This window comes from Chionomys nivalis, chromosome 12 (assembly GCF_950005125.1).
Source record: "Chionomys nivalis chromosome 12, mChiNiv1.1, whole genome shotgun sequence".
NCBI classification, from domain to species: domain Eukaryota; kingdom Metazoa; phylum Chordata; class Mammalia; order Rodentia; family Cricetidae; genus Chionomys; species Chionomys nivalis.
Window position 1 is genome coordinate 40,524,576 of NC_080097.1, and position 10,652 is coordinate 40,535,227.

The following is a 10,652-nucleotide window of genomic DNA, read 5'->3' on the forward strand; positions in this document are numbered from 1 at the left end:
TAATTTTCCTGTGACTCAAAAAATAAAAACAAAAAACCTCCCTCAAAATTCACGGCCTTTGATTGCCTTACAGAGTAACCTGTTTTGGACTAGGTAGCAAAGACGTACGAGAGGCCTCTCTGAGTTGTTTTCCGGCGTTTTGATTCTATTAGCTGGAACACTGAACACAAAACAAAATCCTCTGGCAGTTAAGTCTGAAAACACAAGACTTCAAATTTACGGTTTCCAGAAATTTCTGTTTTGCAAGCCAGCCATTATTTTTTCTGCTGTTGTTATTTAATCTTCTGGTTAGAACATTTTTCTATTTTGATTTAGATTTAAATTACATACATACTTTGTGTGCCGTTTGTCGGAATATACAAAATATAAGACACGGACAAAATATATAAAAATATAGAGGACTGTGTGTAGCACATCAAACCAGGGTGAGACTATATTAAGTCACTCTCAAAATGGCTCAAGACATATTAACTTTAAGTTATTAGCAGTTAGATCATTGAAAATATTGCCAGGAAACAACATATATCACTTACATTCTTCTTTTTAAAAGTGCCACCTGAGAAGTGGGGGAGCCTTTAAGAGACAGAGCTAGAGGGGGATTTCAAGTCATAGGGAATATGTCCTTGAATATCCTTGAAAGAATTATGGGACCTGATCTCTCTTATCATTCTTAGCTTCCCAGCAGTTTTCTGGACCATATATTCCCAGTGTGTTAGGCTGCCTGACACAGGCCCAAAATGCAACAGGGCCAACTAACTATGGACTGAAATCTCCAAAATCAACTTTTCCCTCTCTGAGCTGATTATCTCAGGGGTTTTGTTACAGTAATGAAAACCTAACACACAACATGCAGACCAACGGTCCCTGCTAGCCATGTTTCCTGTAAATACTAGCAGACACCGTCTGCCTGCTGAGGCTCCCCTCCTCCTGGCTCAGTCCTTTCTCATTCAACTCAGGTTGTCTTCTTCCTGTCTTTATCCAAACCCTTTTCCATTACTTCAACTATAGTCTATCTTTCTAAAGAAACCAACCGTCATGTGTTCTAGAGTCTAACGCCATACCATTGACAATTGGTTTGTATAGTGTCTTAGGGTTTCTATTGCTGTGAAGAGACCATGGCAACTCTTACAGAGGAAAACATTTAACTGGCCCTGGTTTACTGTTCAGAGGTTTAGTCCATTATCACAGCGAGAAGCATGGAGGCAGACACCATGCTGGAGAGGAACTGAGAGATCTACATGGTTTGCAGGCATCTGGAGAGACTGTGTGCCACTCTAGGCCCAGCTTGAGATCTCAAAGCCTGCCTCCACAGTGACACACTTCTCCAACCAGGCCACCCCTCCTAAGAGTGCCACTCCCTAGGGACCAAGCATTCAAATACATGAGTTTCTAGGGGCCATTCCTATTCAAACCACCACATACAGTATAATCAGCCCTCCAGATCCTACTGCAGTCCAGGACCACAAGACAGGGAAGGGGTGTTGGAATTCTGAGAAAATCATTCACATTCATAAGTCTTCAGCAGGACACACTTAAAAGGGCCCTACTTGCAAAGAATCTCAGACCCATCACCTGCGTCATGCTGTCTTTTGGTCTGAGATTAGCCAGTCACCCAGTCTGCACATAATCCACGTACGCCAATGGGTTTGGGGTCTCACTGTGAGTATCTGGGTCACTGGTGGCCCTATAGCACAGTCTCTGTCTCTCCCTCAGCCTCCACTACCAGGTCATCTCCAAGCCCAGCGTCCCTCTGGGACAGCTGGGACAGTTGCTATTAGCAGAGCCCAAGTCCCATGTTAGGTGCAAGCCGAAACTGTGTTTGATACAGCTGAAGGAGAGTCAAGCCGATCCATTTGGGGGCATCCCTGCTTCTGGCCCCAGAGAGGGCTCCAGACCTTCCCTTACACCCACTAAGGCAGAACAGGCCTCCATCTCGATCTCCGGGCCTCCTAGCGGGCCTCCTAATGGGCTAACTAGCCGGGGGTTCCTGGGTCGCTATTCTGGCTAATCTGTTACCACACCCTCACCACCGGCAGCTGTCTGCGTGAGTTCCCATAACAATCCTGCCTCAGTTTCCCCGAGTGTGCACTGGGATATTTATGATTTGGTTCTTAGTAACTTTCTATATGATGGAAAATGCCATTCCCTGTGCCCTAAGTTTTATACTGAGACCCAGACTCACAGTTATAGAGATGAGTAAGTAAAACTGTCCAGAGAGCTGGGATTGAAAAGGGGGAAAAGGATCGCCTGTTGGAATTCGAATTTAGTGTCTGGGACCTGGTATAGCACAGCAGACACTGGTAGCAAGTGTTCCTTTGTTGGTTTCGCCCGAAGGGGCTGCTCCAAGCCATTTTCCCACACCCTTAAGTATTTTGCAACCCCTCCCCCCCTCATGACTCACCCTGTGTTTGGGTCCTGAGGCGGGGAAGAGGCGACCAACCTGGAAAGAGACAACCAGGAAAGGGGCAAAGAAATTAATTGTCGAGCCGGGCGGTGGTGGCGCACGCCTTTAATGCCAGCACTCGGGAGGCAGAGGCAGGCGGATCTCTGTGAGTTCGAGACCAGCCTGGTCTACAAGAGCTAGTTCCAGGACAGGCTCCAAAAACCACAGAGAAACCCTGTCTCGAAAAACCAAAAAAAAAAAAAAAAATTAATTGTCCGACCACCAACTGAGTTTCACCCAAGTGGCCAGCCATCTTTATACATCAAAAACAAGCATGTTTTTCCATACTAACAAACAAGTTTTTCCCATCCCCCAACATTACCCTCCGGCGAAAACAAATATGCCAAATCTGTTTTCTCCCAGTTTTTACATCAAAACATCTTTAAACCAAAACAACACTTACCATTTTGTTTGCTTAGCCAAGTATAGAGCCAGGTCCATCCTGTCTTTACAAAACAAAAGAGTAATTGACATAGGCACATGTTTTCAAGAACAACAATCTCATTCGAAACAAATTTACAGAAACAGGGGTGATCTAACCCGGATCCAGTCAGCACCGAATCAGAACAGCTTCCAGGTCTGAAGTGACAGCTGGCATCCCCAAACAGGAAACCCGAGAAGTATCAGCTCCCAAGAATTTTAAGGGAAAATAATTCAAGAAAAAAATGGGGTTTCCAGGAGTGATCCCATCTGTCCCCTTCATGATTGACAAAAGGGCACTAAAACCACCAAGAGAATCATCAGTATTACGAGAGAGAAGAGGGTGTGCAGGTCACCCAGTTCCAGTAGTATTCTGCACTGTCCCAAAGTCCACTGATCCTAGCCCAGTGAGACTGTCCCCATGGGGGTTTGCCTCGTTTGGAGACCCGTTGGACAAGCACTCATAAACTGCACCAAAATTAGGCTGCACGGCTCTCAACACTATCCCTGTCTGTAAAGTCAATCAATGACATATTTCTTTAAAGCTGCATCTCTACAGATCCTGCACACCTTTTCTTATACTATTCCTTAACAATATGGTGGTGCCATTTATACTCCACCGACAGACATTGGATAATCTAGGGATAGCTGAAGCTTGCTGCTTAGCTGAGTACTGGAAGATATGCAAAGGTTATATGCAAATAGCATGCCAATCTAAGGGATTTGAACATCTAAGGACTTATATATCCCGCAGGAGGGAGGGTCCAGGAATCAGTCTCCTGTGCATACAAAGATAACCAGCCAGTGAAAATAGGAAGTCTGTGGACATTTAAATAAAGCAGAGGAAGCCCTGGGTCTCTTGAGTAGACTCTGTTCCTTGGACCGCCACCTTTGTGATATCCCACTTTTACGATTTTGTCGCTATTGTTTTTTGAGGCGGAGTCTCACAAGGCTTCAAACTCGCTTGGTAGCTGAGGTTGGCTTTCAACTCCTGATCCTCCGGCCTCTACACCCCAAGGGCTGGGAACTGTGCATGACTATCTGACTTTGTCTCCTTATTCTTTTGGTTTTGTTTCTTTTTATCTCTTTTCTCCACATTCTTTCTCTCCTTCTCTTGTAATGGCAAGGAAAAATATTCTAAACATGAACATATTCTAAACAGGGAAACCTCATATTGGATGAGGGGAAGTGATGAGTTGACAACCAAAGACTAAAGTACTCAACATGAAATCCAATCTTCATAATCAAACAAAACAAAACAAATTTAAAAACTCCCAAATCTATAACCACATGAATAGAAAGAGATCTTCATTGATTATTAGGACAAATGCAGAACAGGGTTTGGGATTATTTTAGCTTTTTCCTTTCCCTGCTGCTGTGGTAAAATACTCTGACCAAGGCCACCTAGGGGAGAAGGGTTTACTTTCAGCTCACAGTTCCCGGCAAGGCAAGAGGATCAGGAAGTTCAAAACTTATCCTTGGCTAGATAGCAAGTTTAAGGCTAGTCTGGGTTATGCTAGGCCATGTCTTTAAAGAAGAAAAAGGAAAAGGGAGGGTGAAAATAAACGCCTGGCCTTCTTGGCTTTGGTTTTGTGTCTGTTTCTTTCACTCTGGCTCACATTCCCACTTGACTCCGCCCACCTCCCCACCTCACCCTCTAAGAGTTAAGGCACAGAGGTAAGCCACTGTCCTGAGCTTACCTTCATTTCCAGGAAGAGCAAAACCTCACAAACTGAACCGTAGAGACACAGACGTGCCCCCCAAAGATGAAGGCAATTACCCATGAGGGAGAGGTTGCACCCTATAATAGAATTAAAGGTCTCCTGAGAGCCGCCTCCTTCCCTCTCAAGCACCCCTCTGGACCACCTTGCAGAGCTGGAGCCAAGGCAGTGATGCTCACGACCACAGCTTGGTCACCAGCCCTGCTCAGTTATGTGCCCCTCATATCCCTCACCCCAATTCCTCCTCTATTTAAAACTAAAGTTCATATCAGCACCCCAAAGATTAACACAGAGATCACTTGATGTATTTATCTGCTCCTGGCTGCAGTGTGGCCACACAGATAAGCTTTCCTCCTTCTGCTTTTTATGAGTCCTTCTTCATGTCTGTAATTGGTTTATTGGGATGGTGAGCTTTGTCTTTGGGAGATCCTAAAACCGTTATCTTTTTGGTTTTTTTATATTTTCTTTTCCTTCCTTCCTGCCTGCCTTTCTCTCCCTCCCTCCCTCCCTGCCTCCCTCCCTGCCTCCTCCCCTCCCTCCCTGCCTCTCTCCCTCCCTCCCTTCCTCTCGCTCTTTCTGAGACAGTGTTTCTCTGTGTAGCCCAGGCTGTCCTGTAACTCACTCTGTAGACCAGGCTGTCCTCAAACTCAGAGATCCATCTGCTTCTGCTTCCTGAGTGCATACACCTTTAATTCCAGCTGTGGAGCTGGCTAAAACTCTATCTTTTCATTCCAAAATTTAATTAAACAATCTTAAGGGGGGAAGTCATTTAGTGAGCTTATTATAGAATATAATTTTATTTTTAGTCATTCGATTTTTAATTGTGTGTGGGGTGGGGAGTGGGGGTATGTTTACACAAGAGTGCAGGTGCCAGAAGATGGTGTCTGATTCCGTGGAGCTAGAGTTACAGGTAGTTGGGAGCCACCTGATGCCAGTGCTGGGAACTGAACTCAGGTCCTCTGTAAGAGCAGCAAGAGCTCTTAACTGTTGAGCCTCTCTTCATCCCCCACAATGAACTATTTTTAAGTTGAAACAACTGTAAGATGGATATGATGCCACCATGAAGGTGAAGGCAGGAGAATCAAGTTCAAGGCCAGTCTGGGCTACATAGACTGTCACAAAAAAGGAAACCAAAGATATATGCCAGGTGTAATGCATGCCCTTAATACCAACACTCAGGAGGCAGAGGTAAATGGATCTCTGTGAGTTTGAGGTCAGGCTAGTCTACATAGAGAGTTCCAGGACAACCAGGACTATATAAAGAGAAATTGTCTCAAGAAAAAAAAAAATAAACAAGATACACTAATTAGGCATGGTGGCTCATGCCTGTAATTCCAGTACTTGGAAGTCTGAGGCAGAAGAACCGTGGTTGGTTTGAGGTGAGCCTGGGCTGTATTGAGCTTCAGGACAGCCAAAAGTAACTTAACAAAACAACCAAACAATGATAACAAAAAACTGCTATCATAGAAATTTTAAAAAGCATTCAAGGAGTAGTAATAGATAGAACTTTAGGAGGTAAGAAATTTATAAGCAGAAAGGACAGCCAGCGTTACAGAGACAAGAGCAATGTTGGCGTCTCTGTGGAGGCGAGTTGAAGAGTTCTTGTAACCTAGAAGAGGCACTTCCCCATGAAAGGTGAGACAGGGCCACAAGCTGCCTAGCTAAAGCCACACTTGGGGCAGGAGGGCAGGTGCCAAGAACACATTTCAAAGGGCATATTCAGTGAGGTTGTTTCAGAAAGGGCCCTAGGTTTGCAAAAGATGCTTTCTAATCTTCTTGCTCAACTTCAAAGTGTCTCAGAAGAGGGAATTGCCGTCTTGAGAAAGAACAGAGGGAAAGGAAATGAAAAGAACATCTAAAAGGAGCAGCAACAAACAAAACAGCCCAAGCGAATCGCACACAGCTGAGTGCATTAGGATTCTAGAATCTAGTTTCCCTACATTAGCCTTTCTTCCCGGTTAGCCAGGAAAAGCAAGTTTGGATCCTGGTGAAATGGAAAGTGGGGATCTCTTTAAAAGCAGATTCCCACCAAAAAGGAAAACAAAGTCTTTCTGAGACTAGCCCTTTCCATGCGGTAGTTAATGGCAACTTAGGTCTATGTTTTTAGCTTTCTGTTGAGTCATCCCCTCTCCTCCTCCTCCACCCCTCAGTTTATAGGGTCAACAAGCCAACTTTCTAAATCACGGGACTGGCTTTGCTATATTTGGTCTCAAGCCAGCTTCTTTATTATCTGTGTTGTTATGCACTACACAGCTCTGTAGACACACCAGATTAAACTGGAGAAGCAAAGCCCAGAGATTATTCCCAGAGGGTCGGCCAACTGATCTCTACCCTGTTGCTCACTACCACCACACAAAATAATGGCCTTTTATTCACAAGCCCCTTTAAAATAAAAGTCCTGGGGCGGAGGAGGATTTCTGCTTCTGTCAACCACACTGACTCTCCCTTTGCCTCGGTTTCCTAAGAGATGTAATAAATGGTTTTGTTCAGGAAGAACGTTCTTTCTTCTCCAGTTCCATCTACTGTCAAATGCTTTGGAGACTTTTCTGTCGCTTCATCCTAACATAGAAAGAACTATGAATGTGTTCTAGTTTCATGTCTGTTGATAAATACCCTGACCAAAAGCAACTTACAGAAGATAGGGTTCCCATGGCTTACGATTCCAGGTGACCATTCATCAAGTCAAGGGAGAAGCTCAAAACTTCTAGTCACGTGACACAGTCAGGCGCAGAGAGAAACAAATGCGTGCATGCTGCCTGCTTGTTTTTACTGAGCAGCAAGCCTTCTGCAGTTCCTCTACAGTTCAGGAAACTGCCCAGGGAATGGTGCCACCCACACAGGCTGGGTCCTTTTGAATCAATTAATAAGTAAGACCATCCCCTACAATCAAACCTAATCTAGATAACTCCCTAAGTTGAGTCAAGTTAACAGTCAAAACTAACCAGAACAGAAGGCTTTAACAAAAATTTGGAGGGCTGGTGAGATGGCTCGAGGTAGAGGCTCTTGCTACCAGCCCTGATGTTCAATCCTAGGTCCTACATGGTAGGAGAGAACAAATTTCTGCAAGTTGTCCTCTGACCTCCACACATGCACTGTGGTACGTGGATGTGTCTGGAACCCACATACAAGTAAGCATTTCTTTTCAAAAGTTATACAAAAATTTTATTTTAGAATAAGCTCTCGCAAAAAGTACTGAAAACCAAAATGAAGTCAGTTTACAGGGAAGTTCTATGTCACCCTGGATGTTATTTGACTTTGAGGAATTAAAGTTGAGGATACAACAGTCTCAATTTTTCCCACTGGCCTATTCCAAACAGGCATGGTAATAAACTTTTTTTCCTTTTTCCTCTTTTTCTTAAAAAAAACAAATAAATAAAAAGGGGAAAAAAACTTTAAAAGACAGAGATTACTCTTACCAGGCAAGATTGCACAGCCTAAATAGAACAGGCCAAGCCACCGATTCAAGAAACTCTCATACCTAGCAGGAGCCCCCTAGGTAGGATCCTGTGATCCTAACCAGTGCTGAGTCCTCCTTGCTCCTTGTCCTGTCCCAAATGTTGAGCTCAATCACATGATGCAAAACTTCTCACCAGCCCCCACACATAGAAGAGTCTGCTGTTCCCTTTGTTCTTGGGGTTTCTCAAAGTCCTCCTCAGGCTCCTCTCTGAGGAGGCTTCTCTGGCCCCTCCCTACCATCCCTCCCATGCCAGCTCTCCCTTCTCCAGGATGGGCCTCTCAGGTCTGAAAGGGAAGTCTCCTCCCTGTAAGGCCCTGTTTTGTTTTTTAAAATACACTGTACTATTTGGTGTCTAATAAAACTCACTTCTAAAGGGAATTATGTGTCCTTTCTCAGGATTGACTAATTCAGGTGTAGTTTCTATCATTATCATTAGTGTATTTGACCCCTTGTGACTTGATATCAATCATTAGCTGAGTTTCTGTCCTTCTGCTTCCCTGACTCTGCCTTGAATGTGACTTTGAAATGACAGTTTGTTTTTTATTTTTTGAAACTGCTTTCTTCAGCTTATTTTTTTTTTCTATTTATAAAACCAACCACCCCCTCACCTCCTCTTTCATGGAACGGAGTTCTGCTCAGTTCTAGAATTAGAAGTAAAGATACGGGGCTGGAGAGATGACTCAGTGGTTAAAAGCACTTGCTACTCTTCCAGAGGACCCGAGGTTGGTTCCCAGCACCCATGTAGTGGCTCACCACCATTTGTCACTCCAGTGTTAGGAGATCTCACTCACTTTTCTGACTTCCTCGGGCACAGACACGTACGTGACACACATAAACACATGGAAGCAAAACATTCATGTGCGCAAAATAAATACATCTTTAAAAATAAAAAAAAATGGAGGTTAAGATGTCTCAGGTAACTTGTAATTTTGTCCTATATGCCTTCCTTTCAGAATTCTCTGATCTTCGATTTTAATGTTCTGGGAAACCTAAGAAATTAGAGAATCAGGAGTAGTAGCTCTGTGGTATTAGATTCTATTTTTCATTTTTGCTGTTGCTGTTTTGTCTTTCTTGGCGGCCTTGGCTGGCCTTGACTTGCAACGTAGACCAGGCCGGCTTCAAACTCCCAGAGACCTACCTGCGTCTGCCTTCAAAGCACTGGGACTAAAGATGTTTGATATCACGCCCAGCTACATTCCAGTTTTCAAAAGCCAGCTGGCATTTTGAACAGCACAGGGTTGCCCTACGCACACGTGACTCCCCTTGAAGGCATTTCAATAAGCTGCAGCAAAAATCATGCAGACGGCTACTGTGAAGATGGTCAGAGCTGAAACACACCTCTTTCCCATGCTTATTTTATTTTGCCTGGAATCTCAAAATATCGAAGAAAACTCAAGGGCTAGACTGGATTTCTTCCTCACCCTCGATTTACCTCTCAAGAGCAGTTTTCTCAGATATTTGTGATCCAGAATTCTATGGAGATTTGAAAACATAGTTCCCTCCTTGAACAGAGCCAAGTGCCCCGGCTCAACTGCTTTCTTCAAGGTTTACTGTTGCGATTCAGCCGCCCTCACTCCCCCTGACCAACAGCGGAATTTCCTTGTGGTCTGTAATTGACAAGGATGTTTGTGATCTTTCTGGCCGGTGTTTGTCCACAGAAGCAGTAGAGGTATAAAAGGCTTTAGCTCGGGGCAAAATAAAGGTTGCTATTTTTCTACCTGAAAAGAAGCCTCTTGTCTCGATCCGGCACCCCCGCCAGTCTCGGCATCCAGGCTGCCCTGGCAGCGCAGTTTACCTAGGCTAGGAGTGACACAGTAGGGACTTTCTGGTCGACAGGCACATCTCTTGGTGAACAAGGATGACAGTGTTCAGAAGGGTAGAGGATCAACCATTTGACTAAAGGACCATCTGCTGAAACAGCTGAACACCCAGGAAGAGTATGGACCAGTGCCTTCTGTCAGCTTAAGAGAAACCACTTCAACGAAGACTTTTTATTTTGAAGTAAAATAAGAACTTAACCTCAATACACTGTCACAAATCACAGATTGGCCTGGTGCACATATTATTTCGTTTTAATTTAATTAATTTTTCTTTTGTTTTGAAAAATGAGCATGGTTGCTATATTTTGTTTGACTCGTGTGGGATTTCGGGGAATACAAATTGCCCAAGAGGGCTCCTTGTCATTAGATTGGGACCAGGTTGGCAGGACTTGGTCAGGGCTGGCACTGACCTCTGGAGGAAGACCAGCTTAGTCAGTCAGGCTACGCCTTAGGGTGAGGTCTGTGAGAGATAAGTTAGATTACCGGGACACAGCACTTCAAATATTCCTATGCTCTACTGAATCGCTTGGTAAGTAATAAGTAAATGGGAGTTTTTAGTTTATTTTCTCACACAAAAATTCCACAGCCTTTGGGGCTCACAATTGAAGACACTCTGGGGCTTTCAGAGGTTAACTTACCCTATTGCAGCCGACCAGCAGAGTTCATTTCATTTTCTTATCAACCTGCAACACTGGGCCCCCGGAGGTCAACTAGCTGGAAGGGAATTCAGAACCGGAAAATCCAGGCAGCCCGGAGGGGCATCAAGTTCTAGCTCAGCCAGGCGCGCCCTC

At 44.4% G+C, this 10,652-nt stretch overlaps 1 long non-coding RNA gene across 2 annotated transcripts in view; it reads right to left on the minus strand.

The window, feature by feature from the left end:
- LOC130885108 (uncharacterized) overlaps positions 1-10,648 on the minus strand; it is a 107,869-nt gene extending 97,221 nt beyond the window's left edge. For both annotated transcript variants that reach the window (XR_009058133.1, XR_009058134.1), the window contains exons 1-3: positions 10,500-10,648; positions 2,847-2,889; positions 2,402-2,440 (exon numbers count right to left, since the gene is read on the minus strand). This is a non-coding gene — a long non-coding RNA (uncharacterized LOC130885108). The remainder of the gene's footprint in view (positions 1-2,401; positions 2,441-2,846; positions 2,890-10,499) is intronic.
- Between the last annotated feature and the right edge of the window lie 4 nt (positions 10,649-10,652).